This window comes from Sylvia atricapilla, chromosome 4 (assembly GCF_009819655.1).
Source record: "Sylvia atricapilla isolate bSylAtr1 chromosome 4, bSylAtr1.pri, whole genome shotgun sequence".
NCBI classification, from domain to species: domain Eukaryota; kingdom Metazoa; phylum Chordata; class Aves; order Passeriformes; family Sylviidae; genus Sylvia; species Sylvia atricapilla.
The window spans coordinates 48,044,064-48,064,178 of NC_089143.1; the positions used below are offsets into that span (position 1 = coordinate 48,044,064).

General features: G+C 40.7%; 1 long non-coding RNA gene across 1 annotated transcript; it reads right to left on the reverse strand.

Annotated features, from left to right (window-relative positions):
* Positions 1 to 438: 438 nt before the first annotated feature.
* LOC136359964 (uncharacterized) lies at positions 439 to 5,781 on the reverse strand. The gene is made up of 3 exons (XR_010743390.1): positions 5,714 to 5,781; positions 3,137 to 3,264; positions 439 to 2,389 (listed from the first exon to the last, which is right to left on the reverse strand). It is a non-coding gene; the product is annotated as an uncharacterized lncRNA (long non-coding RNA).
* Between the last annotated feature and the right edge of the window lie 14,334 nt (positions 5,782 to 20,115).

Below are 20,115 nucleotides of genomic sequence, written 5' to 3' on the forward strand. Positions count from 1 at the left end.
ACGAACACTAAAAAAAGAAAAAGTAAAATAGTGACAACTAATTTGTGATGTAAAATTATTCCTGGCTTAATTAAATTAAAATAAATGAATGTAATTAATTATCTAGGTTGGGAGATGTGTCTATCCAGACAGAAGTCCTCTCTCAGACCTATTGAAGGGAAGCAGGTGGATCAGAATGACCTAAATTTCATTCAATGTTGGAAATTAAGGGTTAGATTTTCAAAGCTTTCCAAAAGGTTTCAACTACATATGGCATTCCTGGCTTCATGACTGCACCCTCTGAAACATTGCAATGAGTCCTTCTTCTATCCTGCTGCAATACTATTTCTTCCTGCTGCAATAGAGCAGGCAAATCCATGTAATTTTATTTGGATTGTCTCCTTTTCTTGTAAACATAAAATACTCATTGCAGAATAAGAAATTATAGAAATTACTCTTATATTACTGTCCACAATACCATTCTGATTCTATCCTCAGCATCCTTTTGAAAGTCCATGAAAGGAGAACAGGACAGCTTTCATGCCTCCTGAGCATATTCTCTACCCTGTATTAAAAATTCTGATACAAGCTGTGGCTCTGGTTATGGAAGAATAGCATTTCTGATATATTAAACAAAGACAGCAGACTTTCCAAGGTGGTGGATTTTTTTTTTTTTTACATAATCTCTTGGCCTGCCAAGTGGCCGAGCACATGGTGTATACAGATGCACTAGAAGACAGACAACTTTCATACCATAAATTCCTTTGCTACTCTTCTGCTGTGAATGACAACAAAACTTTCTGTTCAAGTCGGTGGCAATGATTCCAGCCATATCAAAGATTGCCAGTTTAGTTATCCAGTCATAAAAGTAGTTTGTATTTTAGAATAAATTTTTCTGACCCTCTTTTTCATTTCACTTCTTCAGTCCCCCCACTGCCGCCTTTTTTTTTTTTCAAAAAGCAATTTGCTTTCTACCATTTGCTTTCTCAGCAAGGCTGTTATCAGCACTAGTCTCTAACAGAGGACAGCTGGTAAGGGAGAGGCAAAAGTCAGATCCTTAAGAACATAACCATGGATTTAAACATATGAGCCGGCACTGTAAATTGTTTTGTTACGCAATTTGTATCAAACTCACTCCATAAGTCAGGACCATACCCTGCAGCATGTAAAGTTCATAGAAAAAGTAAAGTTAGACCAAAAAGCACACGTTTGAACAGATAAAGCAAACTAGGAGACCATTTGTTGCAGAGCAGCCTTTGTAATTCTGAGAACTGGTCCCACATTCTGAAGTGGATATAGTTGTTTGTAGAGAAAAAGATGAGACTCACAGCTGGAGGAAACACAGGTGTCAAAGTCTGTTGTTACTGCTTTTGTTGTGGCTCCAAACAGGCAGCCATACTTGATATGCAAGAAAGAAAAAAAAAAGAGAGAGATAACTGAGCAAGTTCAGCCCAGGACTAAATGGGTGCAGCAGCCAGGTGGGTCATGTTTTCCTCTAGCTTATCTTTTCTATAATTAAATCTTTCTCAGTGAAGACAACCAGGTCACTCAAATCAAGGCAAAGACCTGGGCTGCTGGTTTAAACCCATCTTCAGCAGCAGCTTCAGAAGTGACTTTAGAAGGAATGGCAGCAGAGCTGAATTTTACTCACTGCAAGGAAACATTTTTAAACCCTTCTGCTGGTTAAGCTTCCTGAATATTACCCTTTTGGTTTCCTCTGACATGTTCAGCAGCAAAGTTTCAAACTGAAGACAGTAGTCTAAAGGGGAGCTGAAGCTTGCTGAAATCACTGCCTAAAACTCAGCGTGTCCCCCTCACAAACTATTTGATACCATTACTGATTTTTCCCTTAGGTTCAAATCTGACCTGACTAGCAGACTTTGACAGCTGCCTCTGCTCTTCCTTGTTAAAAAGCTCAGACATGACATTGGTTTTAGAGGAGAAAGTGGCAGGGAATCAGCCTCTGCACTGGCATTCCAACGTTTAATTGAAGATGAACACTTTGTTCAACTCTTGCCCCTTTCCCTGGGGTGGCCAGCATTGCTTCAAACGCCTGCTGACTTAAACGGAGACAGCTGCAGGACACAGACTCATGTATCACAAGCTGCGTGCAACAGGAGATAGCTGAAGGGCAGAACTTCAAAGCTGTTTGCTGCAACCACCCGGACTGCATGGGGCTGCTGCCACTGCCAGCTGGTAGCTCCAAGCTCCAGCGTGGGGACGTGGCCTCGCAAGCAACTTGACATTTGCCATATCATGGAGGTGCTGTATATCCATCCCAGAGAGGCCGGAAGGCAGCAGCAAGCAGAGTGCTGATTGCATCAACATTTTTTTCAGGCTAGTCAGGCTTCTCCAAGAACTGACAGCAGTACCTCAATAACTGGGGTTTCCTCCCCTTTCAAGGAAAGGGCTGCATTTAAAGCAAGGAAGAATTAAGATGATTTAAGCTTTCCTCCTCCAGCACACCAGTTTCAAACATTGCTTTAAAACTGGTATAGAGTAAAAAAAATGCAAAAATTATTTCTTGGTACTGAAAAAGCATCTTGCAACTCTTCCACAAGAAATTATCCACACCCTGATCAGCACTAAAAGACTCAGGCAGTATTAGCTGGGGAAGACAGTGGCCCCTAACACTAATTTGAATGCATTATTTTTTCAGCCTCATGCAGGATAAACTACTATAGAGACAAATCAGTGAATTCAGCTGAGATGGTCTTTCAACACAGCGATGGGTGAGCATAACCTATGCCTTATTCCTGCTGTCAGTTACTGACACAGCACTGGCTGAGCCACTCAGTGCGACTACACTTTGGAATCAATGGGTCAGTTTTAAACATGCCAGAACTTGGACCCATGTGCTAATAACTTCAGAAAGCACTAGAGCCAGTAACATTAATTCACCATTTCAAACAAGCTCTATCAAATACACAAATGAAGGAAAAGTGGAAAAAAAATAAGCAAACTTGCAGCCTTTCTTCTCACCCCCTTAGAATAGGCTCTCTAATTTAAACTGGATCTAAGAGGGTCTTCAGCAACCAGAAAGAGTGCAAGGCAATGCAGATTACTGGTTGTGTGGTGGCAGCACCAAAAAAGGACAGTAGACTGGCAGATCACTGCTCAGAAGATGCCTTTGTGGGGCTTGTCCAGATCACCTTACATGTTTCAGTTGTTGTGTACAAGATTGAGGTCTCCTACTCCACTTGCATTTTATGTTTCTAGAAGCTGACAGACACCAAGCCTCTCTCTTGCTCCATGACCTCTTGTGCTAGCTTCACCTAAAAGGACCTTGAGAAAGGAGACAATGGTGGTCTGTGAGTAGAAACAGTTGAGTGCTGCCTCAAGGGAGATGGGTTAGAAAGGGCACATTCCCTGACTACAGCCTTAAGTTCAAATCACCACACCTCAAAACCAAGCCCAGGGAGAAGCAGCCTTCACCCTCACTGCTTCACCCACACGAAAGGACTACAGCAGGATGGAGAATGGACATCACAAATGCATTTTAACTGGAGAGCCTGGAACAATCTTATGTTCTTATTTCCTTCCTAACTCCTGTTTCTGGTCTCACATCACCCATTGTTCCAAATCAAGAGCAAATGAAAGGTATAACCACTAGAGCTGACGGCTTAGTGCTGTTGGATGTTCTGCTTAATTTATTAAGCAATTTTCACTTCCCATGCTGAAAGAAAAAGGCAAATTCACTCAACTACACTGGGCCAGCAGTGTTGTGGTTCAGATGAAAGAAGTTCTCAGGACTCTTCCACAGACCCTTCACCTTCCAAACTATTTAGGTGCAATTTCTTCAGAAAATTGTCACATGTTTATTTCAGAGGTGCTACATGACAATGGACATACACTGATGCATGTTTGGCCCGATAGAAACAGGGATGCTTGCACCCATATGTTGTCATTTCTGTCACACCACAGTTCAACCACTTCTTATCCACGCAACACACTGAGCAACTTTCTTTACTTATGATATTTAGACTCAATGAAATACTTCTCAGCAAGTGTAGATCTCATAATTAATTAGTGAATGGTTTACATCATCTGTTGATGGAAAACAAAATCTTCCACTATTACTGTTTGGTTAGGAAGGCTTCTTTATTCAGGTAGGAAAGGGCTATGGTTGAATAGACATGAGGCCCCATTACAAAACCAGCAAAAGTGATTTTGTTGGCTGACCCATTGCTAGTGGAGCTTGAAGACCATGGATCTGCTGCTCAGTACAAGGCCTACCAGACTTAATCTGTCTGTTGCAGGGTGAAATTTTGCCTCCAACTGCACCCAAAAAATGCTATTGATTTAGACAACAGCTGTCCCACTAGCTTCGTGTTAGGTATTCTGAACTATAGCATGAAAAATCTCTTAAAGTGTTGAAAGCACCACATACCTCGAGCCATTGAAGGGCACTGCTCTACAGTAAGAGAAAGCCTTGCAAAGAATTCTCAGGACAAGGCAAGTTATCTCTGTGCCACTTCTTTTGCCTTTTCTAAGTTTCCTACTGTCAGCTATCTGCCAAATTCCACAAGGCTGGAAACAAGCTGATAACTGCACCACTACCACAACACTTGAGGAAGACCCTGCTCAAAACCTTACTATGATGAAGGAAATCCATCTACCATTATTGATCACCAGTACACTAGCAGGTTCTGATTTTATGCGTGAACAGCATAAATTTGAAGGCACACCATAAATTCTAATAAATCTTTACTTCAGTTCACTAACCATGCAATGGGAAATAGTGAAAGAATAACTTCTGCAACTGCAAATATTTCTCTGTCTCTTAAATTTCCCTTTTATTCAACAGATGAGGTGGGTGAAGAATCCTTTTGGCCCCAGAAATCAAGTACTATGGCACTGAAAATTTTTCTTTGTTAAAAAAGTGAGCATTAGAGATCCAAATTTCAGGGAGCAAACAAACAAACAAACAAACAGGAAAAAAAAGAGATATTTTTCAACAATGATTTTAAGGCAACTTATGATTTGGAACAATTGGAGCTGGTCATACTTCAACCTGCTGTAAGTATGTACCATTCTGTATTCAGTCCTCAGGCAGCTGTATCAGTAGGGAGACATGGTAAAGCTTTTATTTATTCTAATCTGCTTTGTTGTTCTCTGTAGCACAGAGATCATTAAGAAGGTTTTCAGATACAGAAAAACATAACCCAAATCTTTAATGACCTCCATCTCAATTTCTTCCTGCATACGAAGCTAATTATTTTTCAGTTGCACATTTGCTGGGGCTTCCTTTATTCTGGTCAGTCAAGGACTTGTAAGAGCTACTAATAAATGGTGACCACTTCGCTAAATATTCTGGTACCTGAGGAGAAGACATACTATGCATACAACCTTCTTATCCTCTTAACCTTTGGTATTTTTGAAGACAATGGAACGGAGGTGGCATGTCCTCTAAAATCAGACTTTCCTGTTGGAATTTAGATTCCAAATCAAGGCAGGAAAACCAGAAGCAACTGCGCCTCAGATTTCCAAGCTGCACCTGGCTATATATCTCCTTCAGCATTCATTCCATACACACAAATGAAGGGGACAGAACATGAGAAAGAGGAGACTCTTTCAGAGCAGAGGGGAATTTTGCAAGCATTTGGGGGAATAAAATTCACAAGCATTATAACTCTGTCAATAATGCATTACACTTGAAAGGGTCTGGGTATATCTATCACTTAACAAGTTACAGTCTCCCTTCTAGGGGAGTTTCTGAATATAAAACCCTTACCTGATTTGATGGACCAGTGCTTTCAAGCCAGTCAGCACCTGCCCTCCCACTTGATATACTCTCAAACTGTTTCAAGTGAAGCCAAAGGATCAAAACTTAATTAGCAGCGAAATATTTCTTCTACTGATTGGTTTGCACCAGATCTCCTGAGGGACATAGATTTGTCTCTCTCTGGAATCCCCACCCTTCCCTCAGCTGCTCGTTAGGAGGTTTGTGTTCCGTCACTTGGCAGACGCTCACCTGCCGCACCGCTGCGACGGAAGAGCGATTTTGGCAGCAGAGGCTGTGTGGCTCTGGGAGCAGGGGAGGCAAGTCGTAGCAGCTTCACCTCTTATGAGCACTCTGCCAAGCCAAACAAGACAAGGTGACATACTTTCCTTGCTGTTCCTCTGTAGAAAGACTCATGAGTTATTTGTTGGTCCCGTGAGAGGGGTTTTACTTCTTTTTCCTGCGGGGATAACAGTCATTCAGCTGTAATACTTCGATTAAAAGGCTTTCCTTCTTTGAAGCCACAGCAGTGAGAATCACACCTCTGCTTAAGGAAAAGGGTTTTGCTTCCAGCAGAAGTGCAGAGGTGAAGCCATTACAAGTGGGATTTTCACAGGTGGTGCCAAATGCCTGGCTCAATCTCTCATGAGGCCTAAGCAAACACTTTAGCAACTCAGGCAATACAAGGTATAATGAGTTGTTGTAAAGGAATGACACTGACAAGAATTCAGGTCATAAGGGTCTTAACACCTCTCTTGAACAGAACCTGTCACTATCAGAAAGAAGAAAAACTCCATTGCAGCCTGGAATAGCTGGGCCTTGATGGCTTCCTCACTTGCAGCGGCAGTGACTGGGTTTTTTGGTCACTTACACAACACAAAGCTAACCTTGTCATTCCCTTAATTTTTGCAAATTTCTGAACACATCTGTCTAAATATCCATGACCTAGGGGGGAAAAATTATATATTTAAAGTACGAAATTGGTGCCAAATCTAACTCATCAGTCTCTACTAGGATTCCTGAAAGTCTTGGGAGGTGGGACCTCAAGCAGTTTATTTTGGCATCCTTCTCAGCTAGGGAATCTTTTGCACTCACTCTGGAAAGGACCTGTACTTTGGAAGAAAGCAGGCTAAGTATGAACATAAGAGCAGAAGAAAGTCTTAGAGTGCAAAAGCAGGGGGAAATGATAAAATTGACCTGACTCAGTGCTTTTTATTCAGGCAAGAAAAGGAATAAAAGAGTTTAAAGTTGCAAGAAAGTCCTTTTCATCTAGGTAATCCCTTTGACCCCACAGGACTGGTCCTCCCACAATTCAGGTATTTTGTCCCTCCTTCCCTTCAGTCTTCAAGGGAAAAGAAATATCTATTGGTTCTATCTCTGAGATACATCTCTGATTAAAAGTGCTTCCATTGTTAATATCATGATACTTGCACTGGCTCCTCTAGCTGTGCCCTAAGATTCAGCCCCAAACACAAGAAACAAGGGAAACAAACACAAATGTTCTCCGGTAAGTGGAAACTTGTTTACCTTTTGTCTTCTGTATTCATTGTATAGTCACAATGGTTTTCCATCCACTGTCTCATCTGACAAGAAGGCTAGAGTCATACTGAAGTTCAGTTTTTCTGTCTTAAGCACACAAGCAAACAATCAAGGTAACTATTAGTTATCTCTTTCAAGTTGCAGTTGTGACTAGGATGCCAAAAAAAAAAAAAAAAAAAAAAAAACAAAAAAAAAACTGGGCAAAGTTGGGTTTTTTTTTGCTAACTGTGCTTTTTTGTCTTCCTACAGCTATTTTGGACATCAGACCAACATTTTTAGCTTTGCCTAGTGAAAATAATAAAAAAGACAAGTTGTTGCTACATTTGTAAGTCCTCCAGGGTAGCTGCAGAGCTGTCACTCAGGCACTATGCTAGCCTGGGTACCATCTCTCCTTTGCCTGGACAGAGTTTGAGCTAGATTCTGCAGGTATTAACCCACCTGACAGGCTGCCTGTCTGGGCTCACAGGGTCACAGCCTCTCCTGCTCAATCTTTATGTTTTACATAGAATAAAACCCTCTTCAGGGCTCAGTGAGCAAAACAACTTCATCACTAAAAAGCTGGATGAGAAAAGAAAGAAAAGGATTGCAGTCTCTGTTCCAGGAGACATTTACACTCCTAAATTAAGTAGTTGGTGTAACACAGCCAGGAGCACAGAACTTATTCCTCCCAGGTGGGTGCACTAAGCCCCAAAATTATTCTCTCCATGGCTTCCAAAATATTTCAAGTATTTTCCCAATAAAATTACAGCAATAAGAGCAGTGAAGAACTCTCTCCTCCACTTAAATAATGTCCTTATATCTGAGTGATATCAATTCAAATGTCCTCAAGGTGAGGAAAAAATGTAATCCTGGCCTCCCACACACAAAATAAGGGTCCTAATCACCAAGTTCTTGGATGAAAGAGATGGCATTTACTTGGTCATTTCCTCTCCTTAAAAGGGCCATTAAACAAAATGTTATATTTGACACTATTTTGTCCCAAATAAGAAAAATCCATTTAGATCCTAGTTGAAAAAAATATTATTCTGCAGAAGTAAAACTTTTGTTAAAGTTTTCAGTTAACTTGAGCTGAATTTCTTCTCTAATTTTTCCCCATTTAATTGCCAACCCAGACAGAAATAGCATAGGCAAATATCAATTTTTTGTTAGTCAATGAGATAATTAAACCAGAAGCTTCTGTAAACAACCTGTTAGAAAAACTAACACTTTTCTGTGTAGAATATCCAGCCTTCCTTTCTAAGGGACTTCTGTTTGAGCATGGGAATTAAAAAATATAAAAATAAAAAGGCAGTTCTTGATTGAATCTTGTTTTTTTTTTTGCAGTCTCAGCTTGTTAGGAATTTTGTTTAATTATTGGCTATAAATATATATAAATACATATCTACATGTTATCTTAAAAGAGAGAGATCAGCTAGGAGCCTACCTCCTTTTCCTGCTTCCCATTGCTGGAATCAGACTTTCATTATCATCCTGTCCTTGTATGGACTGCTTGCACTTGTTTCACCAGGGAAGTGGGTTGAAAACCTCTCCCACCAGCCAGCTGTGCTGGTACCATTAAATATATTATGTCCAGGAGGAAAGTTTATTTTTTTCAAGGGATGTGGGTTAGACCCCTTCACATTTTTTTTCTCTCATTGTTAGCACTTTCATCATGGCCTCTCATCTCTTCAGAGACCCTACTAGGATCTATCTCAATTATCCTCTGCTACTGACACATCTAGCAAAATGTGAAAATCATAAAATCTTCCAGGCTGGAAAAGGCCTTTAAGATCGAGTGCCTCAGCCCCCACTTCTAGAGTTACCCACTGGAATGGCATCTTCAGAAAGATCCTTACTAATTCACAATAAGGCCACAGGCTCTTACTGTAGATATTGACATTGTCCACCTCATTGGAAATTTTGTACTTGAATACTGGAATTTGCTAAAAACATTCCCAGTTATTAAGTCATGAGGGAATAAGCAGTAGAAACATCTGGAGAAATTTGCCTTTTTATGTCTTATATTCCTTCTCCTCTACTAGGGGCAAAGAGAATCTGGAAAGTTTTGAAAAAATTGTGTTCATTCCCAAAAACAAAGGAGGGTTTTGGAAAAAAGACTGGTATTTTCCTTGCTGTCCTTGGGTAGCCAAAACTAAACTGAGTTATTCAGCGCTTAAACAAAACAATTGGCATAGTTCACAACCACTAAAAGGAAAAAACTCAAGCATGCTGAAAAATGGAACTTCCATTCAAAAAACTCCTTTGTATTTTAAATTATGAAAAGAGAAAGAAGAAATTAAAAAGTTTTCTATTCTTTCAGGTTGGTCAGAGTTCCAGGCAGGAACCTGACACTACCAGGGCAAGACGTTGGGAATCTGGGATGCCAAACTGGGAGGAGCAAGCCCTCCTCCCCATCTATCAGTGAAAAAAATGGGTTTTTGAAAAACCCAGCCAGCCTGTCCTCACACCTAAATGTTAAGTTTGAACATTTGGGCTGAATTGTTGAACCCTCCTTGCTTCACAAATGCTGAGTTCCACATTCCTTCTGTACCTGGCTTCACATGGCCAAACAAGGATTTACATGGGGCCAGTAGGTGCAATTGTGCATGCTACCTGTACCTTACAATACTACAGAACAGTACAAATGTAGCTCAAGAGGATGCAAGGTAGTTCATGCAGACTATTTTAGTGGCAGAAAAAGAATTAGAAATATTATTGCATACCTACTCAATGATTTATATCTTTCCTGTAAGGAATTATCTTGTATTTTTCTAGAGACCTCAGTCAATATCTGTTTCAGGCTGTGCTTAACACAACAAGTACCTGTGTGTATGCAAGCAGATACAGACCTGTTTGTGTGTAAACAGAGCTGCAGCCTCTGCCCTGAAGAGCCTACATTCTTTTAGTGCTTTTAATATCCTTCATCACACCTATCTCATAACTCTCCCTCTTAGCATCCTTCTGACCTCTGCAAACTCACAGGAGCTGGCCTGCTTCTCATACCTGCTTGTTGTGACAATTTGTCCCTCTAGGACTGGTATCAGGTGCAAATGAGGATGGTATGCCATGGAGCTCAGAAGTGCAAAGACGTTGGTTAATTAGAGAGACTTTGAAACCCAAAGACAAATCTGCCAAGCCACTTTTTCCAACCGTATGTTCCTGTGGCCTATGGTTATTGCCCATTTAGGCCCATTCATCAGCAGAACTAAAATACAGACACAGTAAATCCCTCTGCCATCATTCCCACATACAACACACTTTATTATAACAGAATAAGGGGTTCTGCTCTGCTGGACCAAATCAAGTTGGTCAGTGTTAAGTATCACATTTTAGATTCAAATCCCTGCTAAACCCTCTGCTTGTGCTCGTGGTTAACATTATTTTCATATCTGTCTTCAGAAATGAAAGACAGCAGCAGCTCACACATAGCAGCAACAGCATCAGCAGCTTTTAAAGGCCAACTCCACAGATTAAAGGGTGATATACTGGGCACCAAAATCCCACCACCCCAGTGTCTACTGATTAGGTTGGGAGAAAAGCTGAGTGACAAACATGTTTCCAATCTGCCTAGCCCATGCAGCGAAATGGAGCAATCTGGCCTGAAAAGGGATTTAGACTTTTGTTGTGCACAAGGGGAGAAAAAGCTGATTTAAATCCATCAACAATGCCCTCCCTCTTGGTGATCTCAGAGATAAGGAACAGAGTCTGGACACAGTTCATATCCTACCTCTCACCAGGCCCCACACTTCCACTCAAAGACAAAAGCTGGCAGATGAGGGCAAACGATGCTGCCTTGCTATTGAGCCGCCTGCTCACATAAAAACATGTTGTACAATGCATGGAGCCTGCCCAGAGCATTTATCTAGCAAGTTTTAAAGAGAGAATAAATCCCCAAGCTTGTAAGAAGAGAAATATACAGCCTTTTAGTTCATCAAGATCATTGCCATTAATACGTGTTTAGCACTGATGTGTCAAAAGGATATTTGCAGACACAAAGGTCTTGCTTTAACCAGTGTGAACCTAAACCAAGCAGGCATTTACATCAGAGAATAGCATCCTATAGCTGATACAAGTGGGGTAGGCAAAGAAGAGACAAGGGGGGGGAGGAAAGGAAAAGGAAATAAGGTTTCTAAAAGAGAGCTATTAGATCCCCTTACAAGGAGAGCAGATCACATGGTTTCCTTTATCCTGGTTATTTAATATATGCCATCCCTGTGCATTTCACTGTGACTGCCATAAGGAGTGAGCCATTACATTCTCCCTTTATCCCTCTCAGTCATAAGGGCTGAGAATGAGGTGATAACCCATTTTTCTGAAACCTTCGGAGACCCTTGGAAAAAACAAACAAACAAGCAAAAAACAAAAACAAACAAACCCAAAAATTTTGCCTTGTTTTATCTGAAAAAGATGAAAACGTAAAAAAAACACCCCAACAATTCTGGTTGCCTATAAGTAAATCTGCTCTTTGTACATCTTTTTTAAAATAATAGTAAAATGAAACAGCCATGCAAGGAGGCAGGTGGGAAAAGTCAATCTGTGCAAAAAGCAGAGTCTTGTTTTCATGCAATGAAAATGTGCCTGACAACAGTCGTGAAGAACACCAACAAAATGGTTGCTGGAAAACAGCAGCAGCAACAGCAGCAGCCATCCCCTCCATCCGATGCCCCTTGTGATAGGCATTAGTGCAGAGCTTCCTCCTTTACAGTGATTAAAACAGACTTCAGCAAGCCCTTACTGCCACCATCTTTGGAGAGCAGTATTCAGATGCAGATTGCCTTAAATCCCATCAACCCATTCAGGCGTTCGTATGCGTGTGTCTGCCCCTGAGTGTGTATGTGTGCCAGTGTTTAGATGCATTTATACACACACACACTATTCTCCCTCTGCACACACCTTTTCTCCACCCTCTCATTCAGAGGGAAAGAGCTAAAATTGTCAAAGATGAGAATGTGTATTTTCCAGGCTACTTTGTCAGATGTTCATGTGTGCATCTTATAAATATTTCATACCAAATATTTAACATTATTCCTTCCCCAATCGGATCAGCTTTGAAATGCTCCTCAAAGTGAATTCTCCCCTAACAATGGCTTGACGCAAAAGCCTTTTTTCTCTCTTAAGAAGAGAAGGCTGCACATGGTCTGCTACCATAGCAGCGTGAATAGTTCTTATTTAATGGAAAATAAAAGATACTTTACATTAATTCAGTGGGGGATGGAAAGCTGGGCACATGCGTACCTTGTGCTTCAAACATGGAGCAGCATCATACCTTGACCTCCCCTCTCCTGGTCCCATGATTATTACCCAGCTTGCATTAGAACCATAATGGGAAGTGACAAGTTTATGTAAATGATCCACACAAGGATTTTGCTCTTGTAAAACAGAGCAGTTACTCTGGGCTTTCTAATTATTTCATGCCTTGTGGTTCTGTGATGGGGCAGAGATGACTATTACTTGAAAAGTATATTGTGATTGACAAGCCACTGTCCCCCTGGAACTCATTAAGGCCTGTGCTTTGCAAGAGCGGGTAAAAAAAACCCTACCAGGCACACCACACACATCCTCACCCCAGTGCCGGCTGCTCCTTCAGATCATTTGTTGGGATTTTTGCACTGATAGAGAAAAGCACAATCTGCATGTATCTCAAACAAGTACCACCTCCTGGCTACAAATTGACCAATTATCCTCTTCTTTCACTTTTTCACTTTTAAATCTGTAAGATTAGCAGCGACATACCTGTCAAACATGCAGCGCCGTTTGGATTTCAATACACTGGATGAAAAAGTCAGTTGCTTCACAAGACACTACCCAACAGTACAAGGAGGAGAGGGGCTGGGACAGGGGACAAGGGCTATCCTAAAAGCTACCACCAGTGCATTTCTGCTGCTCTGATTTGTGCCAGGTTCTTTCCAGCATGTATGAAAGGCCATTCTGCTGTCACTGCATGACCTGTTTGCTTTTCTTTCTTAACTGATTTTTCTGGCTTTTAAACTTGCAAAGAAAAGTGACAATTTCTTTGGCAAAATAGAGCCCCTGTCTTTCGAAACATACACTATGCTGCAACCATGGAGGGAGGAAGAATCCTATTCAGGCAGCTGCATTGTTTCCCAGTGTAGCAGTAGGTTTGAATTCTGCTGCTGGTTTGGGACGTAACACAGTTTGGCATAAAATCAACTCATTGTTAACTCCACTGTGGTTGGATCATATGGGCATGCAGCATTTCTAACTTTTAGTTATGTTTGATTTGTGATTGAAATAAATCGTCTGGAGATACTTATGGAAGGCACTTGGCCCACTTCAGTTCTACCACTAGAAAACACTGGCACTTGAGTTACTTCAATCAACCCCAGTCTTTGCAAACAATTAAAAACAGTGACCAATCAACTTTTGAGGGTTTCAGTTTCAATTTGACCACCCAGGTACTTAATTCACAGTCTTTCCAGTAGCCCACCAGACTATGTCTGCAAGTATTCAACAGGGGAAAATGATGCTTTTAGTATTATGCTCCATAACAGCATTGCATTGAAGTCACAGTACCCATAATCTGTAATGCTTTACCTAATTTATCAGTAGATTTCTCCCCAAAAATCTGAGTCACAGATATTCAAAAAACAAGATAAGTCCTCAGGATCAAACTTACCAAGCTTAGGCCAAAACATGTATGCCATTGATGATCAATGAGCATAATGATAGAAACATTTGGGAAGAAGAAGAATAAAAACAGAAAGGGAAAAAAAAAAAAAAAAAAGGGAGAAGACGACATAGAAGTGTTTCTATCTCAGCTGCATCTTGGAGTAGTGGAAGGTGAATACACTGGGGACTAAGGAGAATGCTGAAACACACTCAGCATTGATTTGATTTGCATCATTGAGGGAGATTCTGCGTTATGAGCCTCATAAGCACTAACATAGGTTAATGTAAGGATTTTTGGGCTCTGCCTTTTGTGTATGGGCAGTTTTCAGGCAGCTCAAACACCTCCTCAAGGCTGAGGATGAATCCTGTGTCCAGGGACAAATCCCAGCAATCATAAATCCTGTGCCAGTCCAAAATGGCATCTGTAGTGGGGCATGGGTCAGGAGGGAGGGCACAGGCTAGTGTTGCCAAGTTTCTCTGACACACAGTTTTATGCCCTCCATTCCTGTTTTTGCAGTGAGAGGTCACAACCATGATCATCTAGTGAGCCGCATCCACTGCTTCCCCCCGCTTGGGTCTCCATGGTGAAGGCTGGATCAAAACTGCATGATTTGGCATGCAGTTCATCAGGAGAGGAAAGTTGCTTCTGTTTTTTTTGAGTGCACTCATTGGGTGCACATCTCCAGTCAGAGTTCTTGGGAATGACAGCAGGAGTGTCATTTGGCATCTGACAGCAGGAAAATACAATTTTATCTGTAAGCTGAGCAAGTACAAACTGTGGGACTCATTTTATGTAAAGTAAAACAGTCCACTAATCATTTAGCCCCAGCACAGTACTTTGCCTACCTAGCTAATATTATCTTATCATTGCTCAACCCATTCAAGATAATACTCCAGCAATATTTCGGCTCTCTCCTTGAGTGTCCTTCAGAGGCAGCACTGGAGAACTACTGGTTTTTTCTTTTTCATTGAAGCATTTGTATAACAGCTGAGAATCAATTGCTTATGCATCTTCAATAGCAGAAAATACGTGGGATGCAGATACGCCTTGTGCTATGATTCCCATCCCCAATTGGATTGCAGCACAATTCTTGTATACACCCAAACTCCTTCAAGGAAGACTCCTTGAAACTGAATCTTTGTTTCAGGAACTTGGACCCTTCTGGCTCCAGGGCATAAGCAAACACTTATTCAGTTTTATTGAGAATCATTTGTCATTTCTGTGACCATAGCCTCTGACCACAGAGATGTAGAAAGAATGGCACCTACCTTCAACAAGAGATATTTCTGTAGACAAGAGCACTGTGGTCACCTATAGACACCATCAGAAATTTAACAGGTAGAAAAAGAGCTGAAAAACAATATAAAGAATTACAGAACCAGCAAAACATGCAGAGCTGGAAGGGTCCCACAAGGACCATTGGCTCCAGCTCCTGGGCCTGCAAAGGATCATCCCCAAAATCACACCATGTGCCTGAGTGTATTATCCAAATTCATCTTGAGCTCTGTCAGGTTGATGCTGTGACCTCTTCCCTAGGGAGCCTGTTCCAATGCCCAACCCTCTGAGTGCAGAACCTTGTTCCAATATTCAACCTAAACCTCCCCTACCACAGCTTCAGGCCATTCCCTCAGAAGAAAAAAAAACCCTCAATTAAATTCACCAAATTACTTTAAGGACAGGTAATTTACACTAAAAGCCCAAAATCTATCAATTATTTTCATATTCATTCCACCTTTATTTTAACACCTTATTGCCCTATGGGGTTTTATTATCATTTTGAAGCAATGTTGTGATCATGGAGTCTGACCTCAGGGAACTCTTGATCATGAACACATAGCATTAACACAGCCACTAAATGTGTGGAAAAGGGAACAAAGAAACTAGCAGTTTACTTATAAAGCATCTTGGAGATTTTGATTGTAAAAAGACTCAAAGAGGCTGAAGCATTTCCTTTAGTGCTGGTGGTAATCAGGCCTATTATGCAACAGTGCCTTTCACTGTTCTCAGTGAAAGGCATGGCATAAGTGCCTACAGCCTGGAGTTTGCTGAGTTTATATGATGATCTGTGGAAGAAGTTAAGATGGCTCAGTCAATAAAAGTACACCAGTACAAACATTTCTGTAAAGTGTGCTTGTAATATCTCAGTCCAAATGCAAGCAATTATACTTCTGGCAAGTTTATCCAGTGGCAGTGGAAGTGCCTGACCTTTACATCACTCAACATGGATCATGCAAGCTGCTGTTAACAATATAATTTAAGTTAAATTCTGCTTACTTTGGAATCATGCAAATCATATGGTGGACATTACACACTACATCTTTTCACACCTGTCAAGCCCAACCCCAGCTTTTTACTAGAAAACAGCATACTGCTTATTAAGTGCATCTTCTTATGCATATATTTTTATATTATATAACTATTTTTATATATTAAACCTTGTATGCAAAGCTATATATTAGAGAGGTGTTTACGGTCTTGAGACACTGCTACTTCAAGTTATGCAAGCTGGATGAACTTCCACAGTTTGTGGAGCTTGGGGGCCTGACTTGTGTTTTTCAATATTTAAGCAAATCCAAGGACTCATTACACAGGAAAAATCTCATTCTCTCAATTCCATAAAATTGGGTTGAAAGCCTCCCCATGCCATTTCTACTTGCATTTTTCTTATTCACTTTTTCTGCTTTCTGAATTCCAAAAGAAAGACTCAGAGTGTATGCAAAGAAAAACTGAAGGGAGTAGAGCAAATTTCGGGTTCAGCTTGGAAGGACTGCCCCCTCCACAAACCACAGAGAATAGAGCAGTGCTGTGAAGCTCATGTGGTCAGAGCCTGTGCATCTTATGGAAAAAACTAAACTAATTCAGAGAGCTCAAACCATCCACACAGCACCAGAGGACACAGCCAGAGGAACGGTTTTAAGCTTGAACCATCCAATTAGTTTAAATACATTATTAACAGCAGAGGCCACAGCTAACTGCATCAATAACCTAAACCTTACCTAGACATAACAAGAAAAATGCTGTCAGCTTCAACTGCTAAAGGTTAGATTAATTCAGTATGAGTTACAATGCGTCCTGAAGGTCTCAGTAAAGAACACCCACAAAATACCAGTCTCAAGCACTTGGAAACACAACAGAGACTGACCCATTTCATCAAGAACAAAAATCATGCAAAGTTTCAAACCTAGCTGCAACTAAATAATTTGGATCTAAAATCCATAACTTCCTTATACATCTGTTCTTTACCTCTTTACCCATCCTGCTGTGAAATGTGCGATAATTGCACAGCAGATGACTTTTGTTTTCTAAGAACATGACATGGCCATTATTAATGTGGCCTGGTATTAGTCTGTTTTCCTTTTCATCTTTATCAGACATCTATATCTCTCTGAGAGGTCTTGTTTACATAAAACAGTACACTTGGATGCATGGTGCTTAATGAGTTTCTGTATAACCAGAAAAGAATGAGTAAAATACACTACTCTTTCTAATTATGAATCGTTTGACTGTGTTAAGAGAAAGAGTACTTCAGCAAATAGTGCCAGAAAGCTTCTTTTTTTTTTTTTTTTTTTTTTCTCTGTAAAGAACAGCTATAAATTAAAATTTAGGACAATGTTGCTTTGGCTCCAAGCAGAAGCAGTAGGAAGAGAAAAACCCCCGGCTGTGCTCATATTTCATGCTCCCTAATCAGTGAGTGGTTCCTTGCTACATTTACAAGTCTCTGCTGAGGATGGTATAATGAAGCCAACCAAACATTGGTCTCAGTGGGTCTGGCTTCTCTCAGGGAATCCTGAGAGCACTTCCCACTTCAGATTCACATTTTCCCTTGGATGCTGGTGAGCCTCAAGCACACTGTCCACCTGACACCTCCTGCTTTCTATCAAAAGAAAACCCAGGTGAAGGGCAGCGATGGAGCTGTGGTGGGCCAGTGCTCTGACCTGCAGCCCAGCACAAAGCCTGCTGGTCTCACAGACAGGGGCACACAGGCAATCCATGACATTTGAGTGGCCCTTGGCAATTTACTGCACACCCCAAAAACTGAAGGTTTGGTATGAGAGGAAGACATTCTCACTAACATACACAAAGCTTGTAAAGATGCAGCAAAGCTGACTGGCTCTGCGTCCTTCACAAAAAGCAGTTTCCACAAAAACCTAGATCAGAGGACATGATTTTTAGTTGCTTTGTCTAAATTTTGCCAATGTAGTTTTAAACGACTGAGTTGTTCCCACAGGTAGGGCAGGCAGTGCAATGTGTGACAGTGCTGATTCCCTGGAATGAGCCCTGCACTGCACAGCCACAAGCTGTCCACACACAGGCTCTTGTGAAGCTCCAGCACAAACACATACCACAGGCTGGAGGGGCAGAAACAAGGCCCACAGCACGTGTTCTTATTAAAGACTGCTCTGGGCCACTTCGCTGGGACACAAAGCATCTTGAGATGCCACAAGGCTGGCAGGAGCAGATGGAAAACAGAAGGCATCCAGTAGCTTTCGAGACTACCTTCATCTCCCTCTGCCCACCTTCCCCTTCCCTTCCCCTGGGCTGTGCCCCTCAGGAGAGCCAGCCTGGTTCTGCAGGGTCTCAGATGGAGTCCAGCAGTACTAGGGTAGCCAGGGGCATACTTTTTTTTAGTGTATTTTGCAATACAGTAAAACGAATGTGTCAGATTAGTTAAAATTGGCACCCTCAGCCCAGAAGCCCAAATTGGATTTAACAGTGAATAAGAATAGCGATATCATCCAGTAAATAATGGAAAGCCAACTTGCCTGAACCAGAAAACTATTTCAGAGTATTATGCTGATACTTTGGGGAAACAGAAAGCTGCCATTGCAAATCAGCAATAAACTTTGCTTTTGTCATCAAAATAAAGAAGGAAGTTTCTCACATTTTGAATTTTTTCATGACTGGTAGGTAAGACATTCCTTCTTCCAGCAGAATTTCCTGTTAAAAATCAAAGCCTTGGCTACATATGAGAACAAGGTAGATAAACTATCCTGAATTCCTACTTAACTTGCAGAGCATCATGCCCTTGTTAGGAGGTCAGACTGTTGGGAATATCATAGGTCATGCTACATCTAAGCACTCTGGAATAAGAGACATATTAAAAGATGTCAGAACAAATAAGGGTCAATAGCAGAGAAGGAGTTAACTCAGTCATCTGTGAGAGAATTAAAATGCTTAGTGCTTTAGGAAATCTTTTTGGATCTGCTTATAAGTGTAATTTGGCCAGGATATGTCGACCCCAGGTTGGAGCTGTATCTTTAATACTAATTATTTTGGTTTATTTCTATGTATACTGTCTTTTTCAGATTAAAAAGGTAATTGTTTTAATTTAACAGCACCCAAGTTATTTCCTTATCTGAAAACTGATACTTTGTAAGCATTCAGGATTACAAGGTATGATACATTCGTGATAAAATAAGAATATGTATGCTTTTTATGTATGTTTTTATATTATCAAGATATTTTATCAATTTCAGATAGGCACAAAACATTAAAATTGAACACTATGAGCTCATTGAAGAGACTCATCTTGCCTTGCAATCAAGAGTGTCAGCACAGCAGAGATAATTTTTGATATTCTAACTGAGCAAGGAACACAAAACTGGAAGTTTCCTCTAGAAAAATATTTAGAGGGGTTGCAGCTCTAAGAGATATCAGTCCAAAAGCATGGTATAAAAAATGCCCTTAATTGCAACCAAAAGTGAGAGATGATGTAGGGAAAAAAGGCCGATATAGGGAAAAAAAGAAGCAAAGCAGCAAAGGCTTCAGGGGAAAAAATTCTTTCAAAAATCAGAAGATTTTTCAGAAATCCAAATTAGTAAAGGAAACATAATGAATAATAAAAGTACACAATAAAATGGTCAATTTTTTTAACCTACAGAAATACTTATTTTGAGTATGAGCTGATGCTTGTGTTACAGGAGAAGGCAGAGTTTCTATTTAGCTAACAGTTAATTCAAAAACAACTAGGCAAGAAAATCCAAAAGAAACTAGAAGGGAAAATCCAAATGTATTAAGTGCTTCATTATGTTGATTTTAGATTCAAATGCTCCTGAGTAGTGCACTGCCCATTTCAAAACAGAAAAAAGCCCCAGCTTCTTAGGCTTTCTAGTCAAATAGGATATTTATTTCTGCATCATACAGTCTGATTATTATGGATCTGCTCCCACAGGCTTCATGCAACTCCTTCCTCAAGACTATTTCCTATAGCTCCATAATCCACAACACTGTTCCACATAATAGCAGGCTAATCATTGCCCTACTT